Genomic DNA, 23,995 nt, shown 5'->3' with positions numbered 1-23,995 from the left:
AGTAAAATTCAAAATGATGAACAAATTGAAGAGAGAGTAAAATAAACTAGCTTAGAGAGAAAATAGAGGGGACAAAATTCGAACTTAATACATGGTGATCAACAATATAATGGTGATGAAGGATTTCAATCTAAAACAAAATGATGAACAAATTCAAGAGAGAATGTGTTTAGGGTAAAAATACCCCAGGTACGTGGCCCAATCTCATAGTGACATGTGGCCCAATAAACAGGCGACACGTGGCCCTATGAGAGTGAGACACGTGTCCACGTGTCATGGTGACACCTGTCAGCCATCTCTAAATGCCCCAATGCTGCAATCAGAAAGAGAAAAGGGCCCTGATGACCTCAGGCCCAAATCCCGAGAAAACCTTGAAAGCCGTAAAACGGCGCCCCCCACGACACGTGGCGACCTCTGATTGCGCAGCCAGTCATGTCACGAGATTTTAGAGCATAAACCCTAGGGGGCACATGCTCCCACCCCTATATATACCCCAATCATTTATGATGGGAGGGGTGAATTTTGAGGTGACATTAATACAAGAGCACTAAAACGCTCCAACTTCTCTCTACTTTCTCTCGCTAGCCTTTTCCGTTTCCGTTCACTAACTTGAGCGTCGGAGGCGAATATTCCGATCACCGGAATATTCGTTATTTTGCAGGTGTCCGAGTCTTTGTCAGCAGAGCGCGACCAGTATCCGAGGGAATCACAAAAAACCCCGAAACATTTGGCGCCGTCTGTGGGGATACTCGTCCGTTATGGCAATAGATGGTCAGACACTTAATTCTGGACCTCGTCCAGGCGAGGATGGATATGTAGAGGACATACGTAATACCATACACTCAAGCAATCCTTTGACTGCCTCATTTGAAGAGGCCGAACAACCTCCTGTTACTCCAGCTGCTTTAATGGCCGAGCTGACTAAGCTCCGCAAGGAGTTGGCGGCTACCCAGCAAAAGGGGGGAGGAGGCACCTCTAAGAAAGCCAACAACAAGACCAATGCAACTGATGCTGGTAACACCCCATTCCGTCGTCCGCACGGAAGGTCTCCCCGAGTCCCACGGACCAACTTCTCTAGCCTGCTGGCGAAAACACAGTCGGCTGGGGGGAGGGGCAGACAACCAAAAAGAGTTGAGACTGAGCCGTCACAGCGTTTCAAAGACGCAAGGGATTACATTCGGCACAGGCAAAGGGAGAGGGCCGCATACTCTGACACGGCCTCTACCCCAACCATGTCGGATGAAGTCTCCAACCAATCTTTCTCCCAATACACCAACACGGCTGCTTCCAGCAAGAGCCATACTATTACTCCCCGTCCAATTCAGCCATTGCAATATCAGCCCCCTCAAGTACTCCATGGGTTGATACAACCAACTCCCCAAGTTTTTGGGCAATATGGGCCGTATGGTCAGATGTTCGGCCAGACTCCCTACCTGGCTGGAACGTCCGCTCAGCCTCAGCCTATTGATTGGCAAATGCGTTTGTTGAATTTGGGAGATAAGCCGCCTCCGTTTTCGCAAGACATACTAGCATCCCCTCAACCAGCAAAAGTGAAGAGTGTACTAGTGGGTGCCTATGATGGTACGGGCAACCCAGAAGAGCATGTTACCTCGTACAGGAACTTGATGTACTTGCAAAGTGTAGATGATGCTACATGGTGTAGATGCTTCCCGGCCACTCTCAAAGGGGTGGCCCAGGACTAGTTTAACTGCCTTCCAGCCGGATGCATCAATTGCTTTACCACCCTCAGTTTGTTGTTTGTGGGAAACTTCTCATACAACATCCCACCAAGAAAGACAAGTCCCAACTTGGCTACAATTGTCCAAGGAAAGAATGAAGGACTACGCTCGTACGTCCAAAGGTTTAACCAAGAAAAAGCCCAAATTCATAATCTTCCGGACGAAATGGCTTACTTAGAATTTCTCCGGGGATTAAGGCATAATGGTTTTAAGTTTGATTTGGTAAGAAAAAAGATTCGGTCATACGCAGGTGTATTGCGAGAAGCCGAAGCCTATATTGAGGCCGCGGATTTTTGTTCGCTCACCAAATTAGAACAGCCGGCCAAGGGGGCTGAGAAGAGGCAATCTTCTCAGCAAGACTCGGTCGGTCGAAAGAAAGAAGGAAACAAAAGAAAAGAAATCTGGGTAGCTGATGACAAGCAACCCAGGTCAAAGAAAAGCAAGACGTACGAGCCTCAGTATGAGTTCAACAAGGATGGTTACTCCATTTTGATGGAGATAAAAGACAAGTTTGAGTTTGAGAAGCCTCAGCCTTTGAGAGGCTCGGCCCAGTACAGAAACAAAAACAAGTATTGTCATTACCACAAGGATGTGGGTCATGACACGAATGAGTGTATCAACTTGAAGAGACTGTTGGATAAGTTGGCCGACAAGGGTCTGCTGAAACCCTATGTGACCAAGTCCAAATTCACCTTCAAGCGGACAGACAACACGTCCGAGAAAAAGCAACAAAGTGAAAAGAAGAATGACAAGGAAGATGATGGGAATAGCACTGATTCAGGTTTTGTGGCCGTCATATCAGGAGGCTTTGCTTCAGGCGGCCCTACCATGAAAGGAATCAAGCAGGACGTTCGAAATTTGTCAAATATGATGCAGACGGACGTTGTTAAGGCCGAGCCATTTCCTGAAGTGATCATAAGTGAGGCTGACCGTGGAGAGGTCAGAGCTTTGCACAATGATCCCATGGTCTTTGTAATGAAAATAGCAAATTTGAAGGTGGGACGGATATTGATTGATACGGGCAGTTCGACCGATATCATAAGTCTCTCTGCCTTGAGGAATTTAAGCTTCCCAAAAGATGCTCTCCAAGATATAACTCACCCCTTAGTAGGATTTGGGGGGAATGTCATTCATCCAGTTGGACGGATTGACCTTCCCATCCGTTTCGGGCAGAAGGGTGAAGGAAGAGACATGGTCGTCCTTTTCCTTGTGGTAAAAGAATTGACTGGGTACAATGTAATCCTTGGCCACCCTACTCTCAATGCAGCCAAGGCGGTCATAGTGCCCCATTTGATGTTGCTGAAGTTTGAAAGGTCGGACGGTAAAATTGGAACAATTCAAGGAAGTCAGAAAATGGCTAAGGAATGTAATCAGCTGGCCGTGAAGCCAACAGCACGCGGCCCAAAATTGTCCGAGATTAAGGAAGAAGGAACCTCACTCCCAACATACCAGGTCGGCCAGAAGCGTAAGGCGACCAGGGCAGAAGAAGCCTAGCAACTAATGACTGTCGGCCGGCCAGATGAGTTGAGGCCCCAGCTGGCCGGCAGCCACCAGGATATAGTGCTTGACTCCAACCACCCAGAACGGACAGTTAGTGTCGGCACTATAGCCTTGGAATTGCTTGGGGATGAGTTGGTTCAGCTGTTAAGGGAATTCAAAGATGTGTTTGCATTTGAAGTTGGTGAAATGCCAAGAATAAGTCCTGACCTGGCCGTGCACAAGTTGGCCGTGAATCCTTTGATAAAGCCTGTCCGCCAGAAGAAGAGAAATCACGGAGAAGAGAGGAATCAGGCGGCCGCAACAGAGGTAAAAAAGCTGCTGGACGCCGGTTTCATTCGGCAATGCTTTTACCCAGATTGGGTGGCCAATGTAGTTCTTGTGAAAAAGCCGAATGGGACTTGGAGGATGTGCGTGGATTACACGGACTTGAACAAGGCATGTCCTAAGGATAGCTTCCCCTTGCCTAAGATTGACCGTTTGGTTGACTCTACGGCCGGACACGCCCTTATGAGCTTCATGGACGCATACTCCGGATTCCATCAAATTCCTTTGTGGGAAGAAGATCAAGAGAAAACAGCGTTTGTGACCGAGCAGGGGTTGTACTGTTACAAGGTTATGCCATTCGGCCTCAAGAATGCTCCTGCTACATTTCAGAGGCTTGTTAATACGGTCTTTAGAGATCAGCTCGGCCGGAACATGGAGGCATATATTGATGACATGATTGTCAAGTCAAAAGAGCCGGCCGACCATCTCAAGGATCTACGAGAAACGTTCGCCGAACTCAGGCGGCATAAGATGATGTTATATCCAAAGAAGTGTGTATTTGGTGTTGAGTCCGGCAAGTTTCTCGGATTTTAGATTGATCAACGTGGAATCGAGGCCAACCCTGAAAAAATTCAAGCCGTCCTTGACATGAAGTCTCCAAGAACAATCAAGGAAGTGCAAAGACTGACCGGCTGTTTAGCAGCCCTTGGAAGATTTTTGTCAAGATCAGGGGATAAGTGCCGTTACTTTTTTCAAACCATTAAGAAGAAAGCCATGTTCGAGTGGACAGAGGAGGCCGAGGAAGCATTCGTACAGTTGAAAAATCACTTGCATACATTGCCTCGCCTCGTCAGTCCGCTCAAGAATGAGAAGCTATATATCTATCTTGCCATCTCCGAACACTCTCTAAGTGTCGTCCTTCTTGCTGAAAGGGACGACCATCAGGTCCCGGTGTATTTTATCAGTCATGTACTTCACAATGCTGAGCTGAAGTACCCCCCAATTGAAAAATTTGGCCTGGCCTTGTACATGGCATCAAAGAAGCTGCGGCCATACTTTTTAGCACATTCAATTGTGGTCTATACAGACCAACCCTTGAAGAAGCCGTTCTCAACTTTAGAGGCAAGTGGCCGCATGCTCAAGTGGGCCTTAGAGCTCAGAGGTTTTGATCTTGTGTTTGAACCAAGGAAGGCAATCAAGGGGCAAGCCTTTGCGGATTTTTTGGCTGAAATGACGCGGCTTGATCTTCAGCCGGCCGGGGACCAAGTCTGGAAAGTGTTTGTGGATGGTAGTGCAACATCGACCGGGTGTGGCGCTGGTATTATATGTGAATCTCCTGAGGGAGACAAGTATGAGTACGCGTTGAGGTTTCAGTTCCAAGCGTCAAACAATGAAGCTGAGTACGAAGCATTGTTGGCCGGCCTAAGGATGTGTAAAGCGGCCGGGGCAACCAAAATTGAAGTATGCTCGGACTCCCGGCTAATAGTCCACCAAGTCAATGGTGGCTTTGAGGCCAGGGAGCCGGCCATGATGAAGTACATGCAGCTAGTTAAAAATGAGGTCGAAGGCCTAGAGCTTTTTTCTCTCAAGCAAGTTCCCCGTTCAGAGAATCATCAAGCGGACGCCCTCTCCAAATTGGCTTCCTCGGCGTCATGTGATACTCCAAGATCAGTGTTTTGGGAAGTAAAGGAAAAAAGGAGCATTGATGCCGAGCCCGTTCAGATGATAGATAGAAGTTCAACCTGGATGGACGGAATTATTTCCTACTTAAGGGATGGAATACTTCCGGACGATCCGAAAGAGAGTTGGCTATTGAAGAGGAAGGCGGCCTGGTTTGAGATGAAGGATGGGGAGCTATTCAACAGAGCCTTTGTGAAGCCTTACCTTAAATGTATAACTCCTGAAAGAGGGCATGATGTGTTGGATGACCTTCATCAGGGGAATTGTGGTTCGCATATTGGAGGACGAGCCTTAGCTGAAAAGGCGACACATTTGGGATATTACTGGCCGAGCCTGAAGTTGGACGCCATGAAAATGGTGAAAAAATGTGACAAGTACCAGAGATTTTCAACCCTTATTCATCGTCCAGCAAATAGTCTATCAGCCATCAGTAGTCCGCTTCCCTTTGCCAAATGGGGCATGGACATTTTGGGGCCGTATACTCCTGCATCCGGCCAGAGACGATATGTACTAGTGGCAGTAGACTACTTCACTAAATGGGTTGAAGCTGAGGTCGTCCGGGGCATTAAATGGACGGATGTGTCAGCCTTCATTTGGAAAAGCATAATCACTCGGTATGGGGTACCTCAGTCAATGGTGTTCGACAATGGACCCCAGTTTGAGACGCGTCAACTCAAAGAATGGTTGGGAGACCAAGGCATTACCCATTGCTTTGCCTCAGTCGGCCGACCACAAGCCAATGGTCAAGTTGAGGCCTATAACAAGTTGATTTCAAATGGGATCAAGCGCAAGCTTGAAAAAGCAGGCGGCCTATGGGCAGACGAGTTGGTCAATGTGCTATGGTCCATACGGACAACAGCAAAGAGTTCTACAGGGGAGACTCCATTCTTTTTGGTCTATGGAGCTGAGGCTGTACTCCCAATTGAAATGTACGAGCCCACTTTGCGGGTAATGCTTTATGATGAATCGGCCAATTGGGAGGCCATGAAGACCGCCCTAGATTTCCTTCCAGAAGCTAGGGGCAATGCGGCGCTTAGGCATGAAATTATCGCTTAAGGATGACAAGGGCATATAACCGCCGAGTGTCTAAGCGGCCGCTCAAAATGGGGGATCTAGTGTTGAGAAAAATGGAAGCTGTTGGCCGTGCCAATGAGGACGGCAAGTTGACTCCAAACTGGGAGGGGCCGTACCGAATCAGGGAAGAAGTCCGAGACGGCACATATCGCCTTGAGGCAATTGATGGCCGTCAGATACCACGGACGTGGAACACTGACAATTTGAGGAAATATCATGTTTGAGTTTTTATTTCTTTAAATACTTAGCCAAAAAGTTGTTTATACAGCTAGGTCTACTGACCGAGCCTTGTAATTAAAGCCATACGACCACAACAATGTACCTTTGACAAAATTAATGAAAAGTCAGGCATTGTTGAACTATTTGTTGCTTTACTTGTATTTATTTGCCTATTATTATTTATGATTAAAGGCCGAATGAAATGATTTACTAAGTTGCTTCCAATATGGCAACACGGCTTACCATTCTTACTAGATGGCCGAAGTGAAAAGGAAGCAAGGTTGCTCTCAATATAGCAATTCGGCCACACCCAAAAAAAAAAAACTGATTTAATTCAGAGATTAATGCGTCCGCCCAATTCTAGGCGGACGATTGAGGCAAGGTATTCCGAACTTGTGTAGAAAACAAGTGTCCTTTACAAATGGGGCAAGGGCATACCTAGGCATTTAGCCCGGCCGAGCAAGGAATCTCTAAGTTGAGATAATACTTGGGATTTCTAGGGTGCGTCCGAGCGATAGATTCAACGGACTACTCGTACAATGATAGCCGAACGGCCAATTAAATTGATTCGGTGCTTCACCTAGTCCAAGGGCAATCATTACTATGATTTGATTAACTTGCTAGTCTTCATACCCTTTTAAGGCATAAAAACTACCAAGTTAATCAAACCACTTAGAAAATGGACTAGGCGAACACCGAATAAAGGGGCATACCCCTAGGAACGTACGAAAAACTTGCAAAAAGCAGAAAATTTGCAAAAAACTGCTAAGTATGAAACAGAAGTAAAAACCGCTCAAAAGGCGGACAAAATTTTCATTAATAAGACCGCACAAAGGCGGCCAAAATTTTTACAAAACCGCTCGAACAGGCGGCCTCAAAATAAGAACAAAAAAAGAGAAGTACAAAATAAGCTAAGTACACAGTAAGCTGAAAAAAGAAGGAAAGCTGAGCAGACGGCTGCTGGAGGACCTGAGCTCTACTTAGCCGTGTTATCTTTGGCAGGCTCCTCCGCTGTCTTGGCGTCCTTGGCCGGGGCAGCCTTGTTGTCCGCCTCCTCCTCCTCATCCCTGCCTCTCCGGACTCGGGGGAAGTAACTACTAGTTCTGGAGGAGGCATGTCGGCCTTCCTTGCCTCTTCTTTAAGGCAGACGTACTGAAGCCGCTTCTTGAAGCGTTCCTCGTAATAGGCGGCTTCACCTTCGTCCACCATCAAGTTGAAGGCATCAAAGAAGTATGCCTTAAGCCTGTCTTCAGCATTTTGCTCAATGCGGATGACTTCTTCAACGCTGATCGGTCGAGGACTTTTAAGTTGCTCCTCATAGTCCGCAATGGACTTCTTTAAGGTCTCCACCTCGACCTTCAGCGCGTCCGCTTCATCTAGAGCAGACTTAAGGTTGGCTTGCGCCAACTTCAGCTCACTTTTCAAGGCTTCGGACGCCTCGAAGCCCAACCTCCACTTCTCCTTCTCCAGGACGGCCTCGTCCCTTTCAACCCTCAAGGCCTCCCTGGCCAAGGACTCTTGTTCGAGTGCCTTGCCCAGTTTGACCAGGTCCTCTGTTTGCCGCGCCGCTTTGTCAGACAGCGCGGTTATTTGGGTCTCAAAATGTACCCTTTGGACGGCGGCCGTCCCCGTCACAGCATCCTCGGCCTTCCTGATTTCGATCCAAGCCTGCTTCAGCCGCTCGTTCTCTTTATCCTTCCATTCAAGGAAGGCGTTCAGGCGGAGGAAGAGCTGCGGACAGAAGAAGGAAACTTAGTCAAATATAGAAGAATTTGCTAAGTGTTGGAAAGAAAAGGTATAGAGAAAAGGAGACGTACCTCAGCAGTACAGTTGAGCATAGGGCCGAGGAAGCCCTCATTGATTCCCCGCAGCTTATCACGCTGCGCTTGGGGAACCGCGCGAACCATGGCCTCGCGCATGGCCTTCCTGTCCGCGCCAGTCAGTGACTGGTCGGGCAGCCTCATTTGCAACTCCTCTACGATATCTGCGGACGACCGTGTAAGAAGAGTTAGCTAAAATTCACAAGTAAATAAAGATGTAAAAAAGTAAGAAAGAAGAAGGCTAACCAGTGGAGAAGCTTGGAGGAGAAAGATTGGTGGGAGGAGGCGGCAAAGGAGCCTCCCCCTCATCCGGACGACCCTCATCAGCATCGCTGGACGGCTGGTTGGCCAGCATCGTCCCGATCCAGCGACCGGTCATTTTTTCTAGGGTTAACTTATCCCCACCGTCCGAAGGGACGGACTCTTCATGGACCTGATCAGCAACAGGTTCCATGGGCTTGGAGGCCCCGCTTTGTGTCAGCCGGGGTTGTTCTCCTTGAGACTGCGTTGTAGCAGTCTGCGACTTTGCCTTGGCCGCGGTTTGTGAAGACGTCTTGGAAGCAACCGTCTTCCTCTTTTTGGATGCGTTCGCATCAGGAGTGGCCGTGGCCGGTTGCTTCCTCCTAGCCTTCGGAGTAGAGGAGGACTGCAAAAATACAACCAAAGTTTGAAAAATTTTACAAGGCAAAGTATATGCTTGCGTCCGTGTAAATTGGGGAAGGAGCTCCCTTCCAGCATGCCTGAACGGACATAAAGCATCCGTGCAAACTCAGGAAGTAGGTTCCTCCTAATATAGCAGAACGGACACAGTAAGGAATGAGAAATTCAAAAAATAAACTAAGTGTTTACCTCTTTGAGTTGCTCGTACATCTTGAAACGAGCCTTGTATCTGGCCAAGTCCACCTCGGACATCTCAACCTCTGCTTTTTGGGCCGAGTCAAGCATAGCGTACGCCTCCGCTGCAAAAACAAAAAGCAAAAGTGTTAGAATATTTTTCTAAAAAACTCTATGGGCGTACAAAAAAGTTTATATATCTAAGTGTCCACCTTGGGGCATGTTCTGGTACAGGCCGTACGCAGACATGAAGATAGGGTCCCTAAGCCAATTGGCAAGAGGAACCCAATGGCTAGGGGCCCGTTCAGTTTTGCTGCCCCGCTTGACTCGATTAACTTTGAAGTACTCGAGCTGGTGTTCGTGGCTTGGGTGGATGGGCGGCTTTTCAGGCTTGTGGTCTCCGCGTCCGAGTTGAATAGGCTCTGGACGACACCTGTTCATGCGGAGGTTGAACTCCGCGTCCTGAGTTTTGACACGGTAGAAGCGGTGCTTCCAGTCCCTCCACTTACTGACACGGTCGACCACGACCATGTAATCCCTGGTTGCACTCAAGATGAGCCAACCATCCACATCCTTTTCCAGCCGAGTGAGTGAGTGCATCTCACAAAAGACCGCAAAGTCTGGCGTAAATTTCTTAGCGATGCACGTCACTAAGTACCCAAAAATGTTCAACCAACTGTTTGGCGTCAGTTGGAAGAGGCCGATGTCGTACTCGTCCAGGACAGTCCGGACGAATGGGTGAAGAGGGAAGCAGAGCCCCACATCCAAGGCGGCCCTGTAGACGCAAAACGCTCGTTTGCGCGGCTTCTCCTCATCCCAGGTAGCCACAGCAATGGCCTTCCTGGGGACTTGAATTTCGAATCCCTCCCCCAAATGGAGGGACTCCTTGTACTTCTCAAAATCCTTCCTTAAAAACTTCAGGGCTGTTTCCCCAACTGTACAGGCGTACGGGTCCCTGAAGTTATCTATGTTGGCGACAGTTTCTTCGGCCGCCGCCTCGCCTTCGGCCGTCTCACCCACGGCCTCTTTCTCAACTTCTTCTTCTTCCACTTGGTGAGAAGGGGCACTCCCAAACTCCGAAGACAGCACTCTGTCCAAATCTGCTGCCTCGGCCGAGCTTCGGCCCCTTGAGCTTGGAACGCCCATTGAAGAAGGAACGTCCTCCTCGAACATTGGACGCTTGTCTTTATCCTTGGCAGCGTCCACCTCATTTCCCGAAGGAGGGGCGTTGCGAATAGGCAGGGCGGACGGTTCGCGGATTGAGATTCCTGTTAAAGGTCTGTCCGCCCCACCCAGTTGAGGCCGAGGTTGAGAAGAAGTAGGGACGGACGAACCAGAAGCGTCCGCCCCAGGATCGGGAGGGTTGTCTTTGCAAGCTACCAGCTCGGCCCCATCCATGACCGAGCTGGCAAAATGAGGGAACCTAAGTTCCGGAGCAGGGGCGGACGAGGCGCCTTCAGCTTGAAGGCGTTCCTCGAAAGAAGAAGTGACTTCCACGGCCAAATGATGGGAGCCAGTGGAGGCGGTCGTAGTTTGAGTGGTGGAGTTAGTCTCCACCATAGTACTTGGGTTACTAGGGTCATAGGGGACCCTGGGATGAACTAGACTGCCGTCTGGGTTCCTGGCCGCATAACACTCACGCGTACGCATGGTTCTTGCCATTGCCTGTTGGGACAGAGAAGAATAAGTGGGGGTGAGTATGTTTGCATCAGACATAGACTCACTCCAAGGAGGAGACAACTCTTCTCCGTCCACTCTAGATTCCTCAGTCCCAGGCGAACGGCCGGCCTCATGAGAAGAGTCAGACGAAGCCGAGTATGGATCCAGAATTGAGGTAAAAGAAAAATAAAACAAAAAAAAAAAAAAGGAAATGTAGACGGCCTACCTCTGTACGTTCTGAAAACTTTGAAGGTGGTGGTGAAGCTCTTGAAGGTTGACCGGAAAACTCAAACTCACGGCGGCGCTCTTGAAGATTAAGGAAAAAGTAACTTTCTCTCACTAGAATGCTCTGCCTTCTCTCTAGAATTCACAATTGGGTAAAGTGTGAAAATGAGAATTCACTCCCCATATTTATAGAATGAATTCATGGGGGTAAAATGGTAAAATCATTTTTCCCGCCTAAACATTCAAACGGTAATTTCTTGAGAAATTACTCGAAGAAAGGGCCAGGACGACGTTAGGGTTCTGTTAACTTGTGAAAAAGACCAGACGAACAATTAACGGCACGTTAAAGTGAATTGAAATGAGTTAAGTGGAAAATTCAAGAATTTTACACCTTCAACACTTAGTCTCCAAAACTTGAGAAAATCTAAGAGGAAAAACGTCCGCCCAGTTCTCAGACGTTTAGTCTAAAACAGGAATTCAGACGTACGAAGCATGATTAGAAAGCGAGGAAGTACGTCTGAAATCATGGAAGCCCAGATTACCCCAAAGAAGATATGTGGCCGTTCTGGGTAGTTAGGAGATAAGCTCCTCCTAGAGTATCAGAACGTTCAGTCTCATTGCTGTGGCCGTTCTGGGCAGTTAGGAGATCAACTCCTCCCAGAGTATCAGAACGTCCAGTCTCATTGATGTGGCCGTTCTGGGCAGTTAGGAGATCAACTCCTCCCAGAGTATCAGAACGTCCAGTCTCATTGATGTGGCCGTTCTGGGCAGTTAGGGGATCAACTCCTCCCAGAGTATGAGGACGTCCAGCTTGAAATAAGTGGACGACCACATGAATTCAGAGGTTAAGCCTCTCTCAGAGTACGAGAGCGTCCAGTACAAAGTATGGACGTCCAGATAAGCAAAAAGCCAAGCTCATTCCAGACTACGAGAACGTCCAAGGCAAAATATATGGACGTCCACGTAGCAAAAAGAGCCTTGAATCAAAAGTATATGGACGTCCAGGGCAGATGGGAAGCAAACCCAACCCAGAGTACCAGGACGTCCAGAGTGCAAGATCAGAGGAGGCGGCCAGTAAGTGTACGAGCCACCCCCTCTGAGGGGCAAATGTTTAGGGTAAAAATACCCCAGGTACGTGGCCCAATCTCATAGTGACACGTGGCCCAATAAACAGGCGACACGTGGCCCTATGAGAGTGAGACACGTGTCCACGTGTCATGGTGACACCTGTCAGCCATCTCTAAATGCCCCAATGCTGCAATCAGAAAGAGAAAAGGGCCCTGATGACCTCAGGCCCAAATCCCGAGAAAACCTTGAAAGCCGTAAAACGGCGCCCCCCACGACACGTGGCGACCTCTGATTGCGCAGCCAGTCATGTCACGAGATTTTAGGGCATAAACCCTAGGGGGCACATGCTCCCACCCCTATATATACCCCAATCATTTATGATGGGAGGGGTGGATTTTGAGGTGACATTAATACAAGAGCACTAAAACGCTCCAACTTCTCTCTACTTTCTCTCGCTAGCCTTTTCCGTTTCCGTTCACTAACTTGAGCGTCGGAGGCGAATATTCCGATCACCGGAATATTCGTTATTTTGCAGGTGTCCGAGTCTTTGTCAGCAAAGCGCGACCAGTATCCGAGGGAATCACAAAAAACCCCGAAACAGAATGTTATAAAATTAAACATTTAATGATACAAAATTGAGAATTTAACAAGATTGAACATTTAATGTTACAAAATTGAACATTTGATGATACAAAATTAAACATTTACATGTGAACTAGAATTCAAAAATTATAAGATGGCGTCATTATGATAAAAATGAGGCCTTCCAAAGGGAGGTTTGTGATGTATGAGTAAATACATAATGAGGGGTATTGGGGTCATTTCACGTAAATGCATTTCTGCATTTAGAGTAATACCATTGGGTTATCAATTGTATCACTGGATGATCAAATAGTATCATTGAATATTCAGTGGTGCTATGTATGTATGTAGTGGTACTATATATTCATTTAGTGGTACTCACTACATGTAGAAATAATATCACTACATAGTCAATGATATATCTAAGCTTTCAAAGGTACATATGAGTTTAGTACATAACGAGGGATATATGTTCTGGATTTAGAGTGTACCACTGGGTGATTAATAGTATTATTGGATAATCAAATAATATCATTAAACATTCAGTGGTATTATATATTCATTCAATGATACTGTATATTCATTCGGTGGTACTAACTACGTGTTTAAATAGTATCACTACGTAGTCAATAATATTATATAAGCATTCAGTGGTATATTTAAAAGTGGTCCCATTTGACCATCTCTCTCCTCCTTTCTCTCACCCTCATGTGCTTTACAATATTTTTGCTTATTTTAAACTTTGATATGTATTTAAATACATATCAAACCTACATTAGTACTTCCTCCATAAAAAGAGGCGGGGTGCAAGTAGATGTGTAGGTTAAAATTTGTACCTTTGATCACCTTTATCATCAATCAAGCGAAATTGTCCAAAAGATGAAAAGTATTTATTCCAAATCTATCATACTAATATATTAAAGTAATCCCCAGCCTATCCCTAAAGTACACGTGTTGCGTTTATATTAAAAAATTTCCCGCCAAAATTCTTTTTTTTTTCTTTCTTTTTTTTTTTTTATTTTTTTTGTACAAACTAGCAACCTGGGGCATCGCCCGGACCACACGAAATGTGTAGAGTCGACCCATGATATTAATCCACGTGTAACAATACATTATACATACATGTCCTTGCCACAGTAAACACCTCTTACGTCTCGCTACCCAGAAATTTCTCGACCTCTTTATTCCTTATAAATTCAAACTCACCCTTCCCCAAACAAATTATATTTCCCTACCACCGCATTTTTAGAGAGAACAAAAACAGGGCAAACTACAAACCTTTTTCATTGCTTAGGGCTTTCTTGATCGATCGTTTGATCGATCTTACACGCAACTTATCTTTCAGGTATTTCTCTCTTTCTCTTGTTTGTTTTTTAATTAATTGATGTTTTGATTTTTTATTTTTATCGTGATTGTCTATGATCATATTTGATGAATGAGTTAAGTTTTTGAATTTTTTTTTTTTTTTTTTTTTTTTTTTTTTTTTTTTTTTATCGTAATTGTCATCATTTATATTTGATATATGATCTTTTTGTTAATTAGTTGATGTTTTGGTTCTTTTTGCGTAATTGTTACGGATGTTTATGATTCATGTGTTATTATTATTATTATTTCGTCAATAAAATGTTTAAAAATTAACTTTGTATTGTAACTAATTAAGTAATCAATTAGTTGTTTTTTTTTTAAAAAAATGTTTATATGATGTGAGTATATTTGTTTCTGTCCTTTTTTGGATTTTATGAAATTGGGTGGGTTTCTGATTGATAAAGTTGTTTTTGTGTTTTGTTATTAAATTCTTCTATTTGGTTTGTGATGATATTTTTGTTGGTGATTCTTATATTGAAAAATTCATCTTAAAGTATACGTGGAGTTTCTGTTTGGAATTAATTTATGATGATTATATCTAGTTATTTACAAGATGAATTTGTGATACAATAGATCTAAATATTTATAGGCTCATGATTTTAAATTGAGAATATTCAATACAACCTTATCTTTACCTCAAAACCATCTGACTCCCAAATCGAACAATCAAGTAAAGAATTGGGCTGTGGTCGAAGAAATCAATAACCATTCTAAGAAAATTAGGCCACATATAATTTTAGTATTAATATTATTAACTCAGTCTAATGTTTTTTTTCCCCTCAAAAAAAAAAAAAAAAAAAAAATCTAATGTTTTTTTTTTTTGAAAACCAACCAACTGACTCCCCCTAATCGAACAATCAAGAAAGGATCTATTGTATTGTTAGTCACCATTGCATTGTTGGTTGTTTGATTTAGTAATAGCTTTGCAGGTATGCTCGATTGTAATTTGACCCCGTTCATTTCAATTTTTTTTTTTTTTTTTTTTTTTTTTTTTTTTTGGTGAATTGAAAATATTTTTACTGAATTGGAATTATTTTTATTGATTTTCTATAGTATATTTCTTTTTAAAGTTCCTTATTTTTATTGAACTGAAATTATATTTACAGAACTGAAATTGGCCTTATTATGTTGGCTGTTAGGGTGCCCTTATGATTTTTTGTTAACTAGTGATGAGTGGGAAAGCATATGCTTTGTTAGAGTGGCTATTGTCTTAAACTTGCATTATGTGTCTTTGCATTCTTCATATTTCGAAGTTAAATCAGCAACACCGAAATCATTTTTGATGATTAAAATCTATGAGTAGATGACAACTTGTCTTACAACCTGTATCAAAACTTGAGTTATTGCCTTTATGAAAAGAAGAAAATTAGCAACTAACATTCACCGAAATCATTTTTGATGATTAAAATCTATAAAAGGATATTTTCCCCCCTGTAAAATTTTACATGGGAATAAGTTCTTGATAAGGATGGACCAAGGAATGCTTTCTTATCATCATTGAACTCCTATACTACATCTACAACAACAAATTATTAGTCCCTGAATGATCATTTAACTCCATTTTGGGAATAAATAAATTAGTTTAAGTTCTGAAGAAACTCAAGAAAGACAACAGCTTTATATATAAGGCTTTGTACTGATTTCACTCTTGACAAATAGTATAGAGAGAAAACGGTGAATTTGAATAATGTGACTGGTGTAATCCTTGCATGTATATGATTTGGTGTATATTTAAAGGGTGATTATGATAGTTGATTGCAGATGGATTTACATTTTTCTGCTTTTGCTGTTTGCGTGCTTGTAGATTCAATAAAATTGTGCTCTTTAAAACATTTTGAACTACTGTGCTTTTTGTATTTGTTTTGGGATCTGTCTATATTGTTACTATGTTTCTACGTCTTGAGTTGATCTGAGGTTTAATTTGGTTTGGCTGAAAACATTTGATGAACACAAATATTTTTATGGAAAAAAACATTATTTTAAGGAAATATACAATTCCTAGCCAATTTCTTTCCTTTTCTTCCGAACAAGAAAAGGAAATGATTGTAAATGACCAAACCAAACCACTCCAAAATGGAGATGCCTCCTTGTTAAGTATTTTGGGCTTGTTTAGTTGAAAAGTCTAACCTTTCCTGATTTATGTTGTGTTAGAACTCCAATTGATGCTTAAATAATTAGCTGTTTAATAATCTTTGAAAACGCATTGGAATAGTAATTCTAGAGGTCAGGGACTGTTGTACACTTAATTAAATGGCATTACTTTGTTTCTCTTATTTTTGCTTAACCTCAACAAGAGAAGAGGGGTACATTATCCCTGCTGCCTTGGCAGTAGCCTTTTTCTTCCTGTAGTGCACTTACTTAAGTTCACACATTGTTCACAGATAATTTTGTTAGAGTTTTGACAAAATGACAATGACATTTGGTGATGGTCAAGAAACCGACAAGAACATTGCAATCTGGAAGATCAAGAAGTTGATCAAAGCTTTGGAAGCTGCGAGAGGAAATGGCACCAGCATGATATCATTGATCATTCCCCCACGTGATCAAATATCTCGAGTTACTAAAATGCTCGGTGATGAATTTGGAACTGCATCCAATATCAAAAGTAGGGTTAATCGTCAATCTGTACTTGGTGCCATCACATCTGCTCAGCAAAGATTGAAGCTTTACAACAGGGTGCCTGCCAATGGACTTGTTCTTTACACAGGTACAATTATAACTGAAGATGGCAAAGAAAAGAAAGTTACTATTGACTTTGAACCTTTCAAGCCCATCAATGCATCTCTTTACCTTTGTGACAACAAGTTCCATACCGAAGCTCTCAATGAACTGCTTGAATCTGATGACAAATTTGGGTTTATTGTGATGGATGGGAATGGAACCCTTTTTGGGACTCTTAGTGGCAACACTAGAGAGGTGCTTCACAAATTTAGCGTTGACTTGCCAAAGAAACACGGCCGAGGTGGTCAGTCAGCGCTGCGGTTTGCACGTCTTCGAATGGAGAAGCGCCATAACTATGTGAGGAAGACAGCAGAGCTTGCTACACAGTTTTACATCAATCCACAAACCAGCCAGCCTAATGTTTCTGGGCTTATTCTTGCTGGTTCTGCTGATTTCAAGACTGAACTCAGTCAATCAGACATGTTTGATCCTCGGCTTCAAGCAAAGATACTGAATGTTGTGGATGTTTCTTATGGAGGAGAAAGTGGTTTCAATCAAGCAATTGAGCTGTCTGCTGAAATTCTCGCCAATGTGAAGTTTATCCAAGAGAAGAAGTTGATTGGGAAGTACTTTGAGGAAATTAGTCAGGATACAGGGAAGTATGTTTTTGGAGTGGATGACACGCTGAAAGCTTTGGAGATGGGTGCAGTGGAGACACTGATTGTTTGGGAGAATTTGGATATAATGAGGTTTGAGCTGAAAAATATTGTTACCGGTGAGTTAATCGTCAAACACTTTAACAAGGAGCAGGAGGCTGATCAGAACAACTTTCGCGATTCAGAAACTGGGGCGGATCTGGAAATTCAGGAGCAAATGCCATTGTTGGAGTGGTTTGCTAATGAGTATAAGAAGTTTGGTTGTTCTCTTGAATTTGTTACCAACAAATCACAAGAAGGGTCACAATTTTGCCGTGGTTTTGGTGGGATAGGCGGGATCCTACGCTACCAGTTGGACATGAGGTCCTTTGATGAGTTCTCTGATGATGGAGGAGTCTATGAGGATTCTGACTAGCAATTAACCTCCTTTTCTTCATTACCTGTGCTGGGGGTGGGAAAAATCCCCTGCACTGGTGAACGAGCTGTCGGGGTCAGTTCAGCAGCTGCTGCTCAGTCAAAACAGGACCAGTTGTTGACAATATTAAATGAGGTTTTGATATTATCTATACACAATAGATCCTGCATTACAACTTACCAGGTGGATCCTGTTAAGCTTTATACTTTGTTCGTTATTCTTGACAGGCGGATCTTGTTGCACTCACTGGTCTTGCTATGCAAGGTGGAGATGCAAGTGGTGCTTATCAGCTCGGACAACTTCCTTGTCCTACTTTTGACGAAGACTTTGCTGCCTCACTAGTGCACATGTGCTACCCTTGCACCATTGAGCGAGCTGCTGGGGTTAGTTTGGCAGCTGCTGCTTGGTCAGATTATGACATGATGTCAACATTATCAAATAAGGTTTCTTTTTTTAATTAATTTTGTCTTAGATTGTCTTTAAACAACAGTAAGTGTAATTGCTTTAGAGCTTCAGGTAGATCCAAGTTTACTTATTCTGTTTTTACTTGACAGATGGATCTTGTTGAGCTTTCCGGTCAAGTGATTCGAGGTGGAGATGCAAGTAGTGCCAGGCAGCAGCATCCGACACTTGTTTACTGAGGAGGCAGAACTTTATGTGTTCTGTTTTCTGTAAAATTTCCTTGAGGTTGTTACTCAGCCTGTGTGATCTGATATTTTATAATTCTAAGATTATGGCTTCTCATATATTGTTTGTTTCTGAGCTTATCTAAAAAATTTTGTATCAGGTGGCAAACCAACTGTTGAGCTACATACTTATGATTTATCCTGTTGATTAGAGGCGGAACACTTCATCTCTGGTTAAACTGTTTTAGGGTTTGATGAAAAGCCTAAACCGTTGCCGTTTTTCCGTTTTTAGCATTCTATGGTATTTGCTACGTCAGTTGTTACACTACCATTTTATACTTATATTTGGTGCCTTTGGAGACAGTAGTTAAGAATGGCCACAGACACGAGGCTGGGAGCATGGTTGCTATGCTTGTTGGATAATATGTTGGTTTGAATAAAACCTAATGAACTACATTATCGTAAAGAGCATTTGTGTTGTGTTTATTTGTATGTTTTAATTTGCTGCGCAAACTGCAATTAGGTTGTGTTTGGATACTAGTAATTCATTTCAAATGCTTGAATTGAAATTCAGAATTTGAAATTTTAGAATTCAATTCCAAAAGATGTGGTTGGAAAACATCATTATTTCAAATGTCAAATTCCAAGTCATGCTTGGGGTGAGTTGAATTTGTAAAGATGAAATTGAAACTTTTATGAGTAATATTAACATACTCCATGTAATTCATCAACAGTGGCTAATAAAATTGGAGGATACCCAACAAAAAAAAAAATACAAATAACATAGACAAATTAGAAGACTTTATCGGCATTGGCCATCATCATCTTCATCACTAGTGTCAGATCATACAAGAGCAAATTATGAAGTAAATGCTACAACTCAAATTTTGGTAAAATTGTTGCATAAATTTCAGATTTTTTTTTTCAAAAATCGTATTAGATTTGATGTTTTTACATCAAATTATAAACCCTAATTTTTACCCCCTTTTAACGAGTGAACGAATGGAAAATGATTTCAGATAAATTGTCAAAAATAGATTAATCAAGAAGAAACTATAGCTTTATTACTTTTAATTTTGGAAATAAATTTGATACTTGATATGAGCTTCAATTCACGAAAAATATTTTAGTTGCGAAATATTTCGACACTTCGGCGTTTGCGGTGGTGCAATTGTTTGCCGTCGGAGATATATCGTGATATTGTAGCAGTGGAGAGAGGCTGGACAGAAGAGGATAAAGGAGGTAAGGAGTAAAAGGGTCATGTATATTTGAAGAGAGAGAATTTAGAATGACGTATATTGGGTTAGAATTTGAAATTCATAAAACATAACTAACATCTGTAATGGCTTGGAATTGGGCCAAATACAATTCCAAAATTTTGAAATATCCAAACAAGATAATTGGCCCGATTTCGGAATTTGAAATGAAATAATGGAATCCTAACAGACCATTAAATGATTTAAATCTCTACTTTTAAAACAGATAAAACCTGAATGCAGCCTATTGTGTTTACAAGTAGACTATTGTGTTGATGGTTATGTTACGCTTTCTTAAAAAACAAAAATATTGTGTCCTCTAGATATTGTGTCCTAAAAAACAAAAAAAGAGTTGAAATTTAACTTGCGTTTTAAAAGGTCGGTTAGGTCGGCTTTTGACACCTCTAGATATAGCTAAAATTGCGCCAAGTTAGACGAATTGATCCTGAGCTAGAGCCTAGTGCAGTTAGTTTAATACAAGTATAGATAAGAAAAATAGGAAAAATGGAAATATCCAACCTTTGCGTGGTTTAATAATAACAATCTCACCTTTTGATTATTATGGGACAATTCCATCTTTGCATGTCATCTTCTTTTAATAGACCCTAACTTGTTAGTGGCTGATTTGTATAGGTTATATACTTATATGTCACGTGTCAAAATTTAATAGTTTATTTTTTGTGAAAAAAAATTAGCCACCAACCCCCACTGTGAAACCTTAAGCCCTTCCCTAGCCACCAACAAAATCGGCCGGTCGCACTCTATAACTTTCGAAAATGGCCGGTCGGGACAAGGATGTGTTTTTAGGGTGTTTAAAGGGGGTTTTTGGGGGCTAGGGTGGGATTTTCGGGAAGGTTAGGGAGGTTGGGATGGAGTTTTCGGTAGCTGGGTGGGGATTCAACGGGTTTAATTTACATCCGCTAGGTGGGGTTTTCAGGGTGGTGGCTTTGGCCTATGGTGGTTATGATGGTTAGGGGGTGGGATTTGGTTCAGGGGTGATTTTGGGGTAGGATTTGGTCGGTGGGGTGGCTTTAGGTATTGGGGGTTTTCGGCCGGCCGTTTTCAGGGTTTTAGGGCGGCGGGCAGTCAATTTTTGGTGGGGCTAAGGTAAGGGCAGGGTATCACAGTGAATTGGGGGGTGGCTGGTGGTTGTGGGATTTTTTCTTTTTAATTTTTTTTTACTTGTTTTTGTTTTAAACTTTTTTATTTTGACCAATTATTGAGCGACACGTGGCGTTAAAAATATATTTAAAAAAAAAACATTTTAACTTGTTTAACAGGTTCTAGTTAAAAGGTTTGTTAAAAGAATATGACATACAAAGGTGGGATTGCCTCGTAATAATCAAAAGGTGGGGTTGTTATTGTCAGACCATTCAAAGGTGGGATTATTAATTTCCATTTTCCCTTAAAAATAATGGTACTTAAAATTTTCATTGAGGCGCCGATTGATTTAATGTACTACTTCTGTTAATGGTTATCTGCAACTTTTACAAAAAATAGACGTTGAACATTATGTGCAATATTTTCAAATTTTCCATCTTTAGTCAAGTTTTTTTTAACAAAATTACAAAAACACCATTACTTAAAAAGTTATAGCATCAATTACATTCTTAAAACAAAATTAATCTAACTATTTTTATCAAATTTGCTTCATCTCCCCCAGTAACTCATTGAAATCGACCAAACTAGCTCATCTTTATTATGCAAAAAATCATCCAATTTCTCTACATTCATACCTTAATTTTCACCTTCTTCATCTTCTCCATTACCTTTCTCTCTCCTCCTTCAACCTCATTCCAGATCTGGTACGGCGAAGAAGAGGACAACGAACGAGAACACCATGTAGGTTGTTGTTAGAGGGTTGGATGGGTTTTTGGTGGGTGTAGCGGTTTCTTAGCTGGTTTTCGGTTCGAATTGGGGTGGGACGTGGTTCCAGGATCGCGTTAGGAGTTTTCATGGGTTTGGTTTCCGGTGGGTTGGTTTTCGTGGGTTTGGTCTTCGGTGGGTTGGTTTCGTGGGTTTAATTTCTGATGGCCAGGTTTTCGTAAAGGTGGGTTGGTGTTCAACTATTTATAGAGGTCGGTGGGTAGTGGTCGTTGATCTGAGTGGTACGGTGGTCGTGGAATCTGGGTTTTAGTGGGTGGTCGTGGATCTGGGTTTTAGTGGGTGGTCGTGGTGGTGGTGGTTTCGTCGGTGGTTCTGGTTGATTGGGTGGTGTTTTTTCCCCCCCTTTTTTTTAAAGGATTTGGATTGATTAATAATTAATGACATACCTTTAATTTTTGTTAAGCACCATTAAGAAATTATACATTGGAGTCCGTGTTAAGTCTCAAAGTTGCACATGACCATTAACAGAGGTAGTAAAACATTGAAAATCATATTTTCAAGATAAACAACAATTGTAAATTTAGTTTTCCTTTGTTTGGTTTTTATAAAGGTAATAAATATTAAAAAAATAGAATTGAAAAAGAGAGGATGGATAGAGGAAAGTAAAAATGAGGTAAGGAGGGAGGAAAATGTGAGAAAATACAAGTTTCTCAATCTTAGAAACATTTCACACTTTAAGGGGGTAAATTTGTCATTTTAGCCGATACGTTAGAGTACATATTGTAATTTTGTTTAAGAAATTAATAAATTCAAGTACAAGTAGAACTTTAATGGAGAATGATAACATTAGCAGAGAAATTAATTATTCGATGGAAATTTGGAGATGGCAAAGGACTTCAATGGAGGAGAACAAAATCTTTATCCTTTAGGGTTCACCATACCTTTTATATCTCCAATTTTTCTTCCAGTTTAAATTTAACTATATTTGGGTAGAAATGGTAGTTCATGTGAATAAATTTTCAGCAGCTTCAATGGAGGAGGAGGAAGAAGGATGAAGAGGCATGTCGTGGGTCGTGGGAAGTGGAGGAAGAAGGACGAAGATGGAGGTGGGTCGTGGCCTAGTGGGTGGGGACTAAAGGAAGAAGAGTGAGGTGGGTCGTGGAAATTGAAGTTTATTGTTTAGTATTTTCACGAGCTTAACGCTTAGGAGCCATATGATAATTTCAAATACGTGAAGTAAGATGGATTTAGTCTAGTGTTCTCCCACTTTGGTCGCCAAAAAACTTGTTGAGGTCAACATTGTTCTTTACCAATAAGTCAAATACCTTATCATATTATTCTAGAGTATTAAGGGGTTTCCTCTATTGTCACGGTCTCAAAGTGATAACCTCGCTAACGTAACACAACAAAAAGGTGACGAAGATATCCTTGAAGAAGTTTAGAAGACAATCATATAACAAAAGATGCGCACCCTTTCCATCAGGTAAAAGATAAAGTCAGGGTTACAATTGTAAAAGGAGAAGAAAGATTACATTCATTTCCATATAATTGGAACAAACAGGCGATCATCAATATATGCTAAGTAAATTAAACTATCGCTTGGCTACTAAGTCAAGGGAAAACTAAGAAAGCGATAAAGAAAGCTTAAAAGATAATAAAATGTTTTTGATGCTAGTTGATCACTAATGTCTATTCTCTGAAGTTCTTTTTCTGTTTATAGTCAAAACATCCCTTGAAAGTCTCTCCATGATTTCCTTGTAACTGCTAGTCCGTTGATAATCCTTGGCGTCAATCATTCTATTTGAATAAATCTCTAACTGTTTAAAGGTAGTTTCACCTTGATTTTGGGCCTCCTTCACTAGGCCCAATATTTATATTCAGCTTTCATTCAACATTATGCTTGACTTATCATTTAACCATCCAATATTTTAAGTCAAGTATCCCAATTATGGTCAACTCGTTGGTCAAACTCCTCTAAATATATCAAGGTCAATGTAAGTCAATGAAATTAAATTTTGGGCATAGCAGTTTATCAAAAGGAATTCTGCCAAGCATACATTGTAATAATTTTTAACAAAACAAAAAAAGAAAAATAAAAAAATTGAATCTTGTTATGAAGTAACTTGTGTGAATGCCACACAATTATTGTTCTTTTGGTCATCACCATTAAATGTATAGGCAATAATTTCCAAACCTAGTAACCTGTGTATGAGTTATGTATATCTAGTAGTAGTAGCATGTTTAATTTCTACTATAAATACACGGTGAAATGCATTTGCAAATTCACCCATTTTCTCATCTGTAGTGCGATAATATTACAGATAGTAAAATATTTCCTTTGCTCTCTCTCTCTCTCTCTCTCTCTCTCTCTCTCTCTATATATATATATATATATATATATATATATATATATATATATATATATATATATATATATATATATATATATATATATATATATATATATATATATATATATATATATATCATAACACGTTATCAGCACCATCTTCAATCAGGTATAC

The 23,995-nt window shown here is 41.8% G+C and overlaps 1 pseudogene across 1 annotated transcript; it reads left to right on the top strand.

Moving 5' to 3' along the window:
* The first annotated feature begins 13,855 nt into the window (after nucleotides 1-13,855).
* Nucleotides 13,856-18,873, top strand: LOC145605391 (eukaryotic peptide chain release factor subunit 1-2 pseudogene; annotated as a pseudogene). The gene is made up of 5 exons (XR_014105068.1): nucleotides 13,856-14,009; nucleotides 16,411-17,896; nucleotides 17,989-18,204; nucleotides 18,316-18,448; nucleotides 18,549-18,873. The product of XR_014105068.1 is annotated as a eukaryotic peptide chain release factor subunit 1-2 pseudogene (transcript).
* The last annotated feature ends 5,122 nt before the right edge of the window (nucleotides 18,874-23,995 follow it).

This window comes from Chenopodium album, chromosome 22 (genome assembly GCF_948465745.1).
Source record: "Chenopodium album chromosome 22, dcCheAlbu1.1, whole genome shotgun sequence".
In the NCBI taxonomy this organism is placed as follows: Eukaryota; Viridiplantae; Streptophyta; class Magnoliopsida; order Caryophyllales; family Amaranthaceae; genus Chenopodium; species Chenopodium album.
Note: the sequence above shows the minus strand (reverse complement) of the source record. Positions and strands in the feature narration are given on the sequence as shown.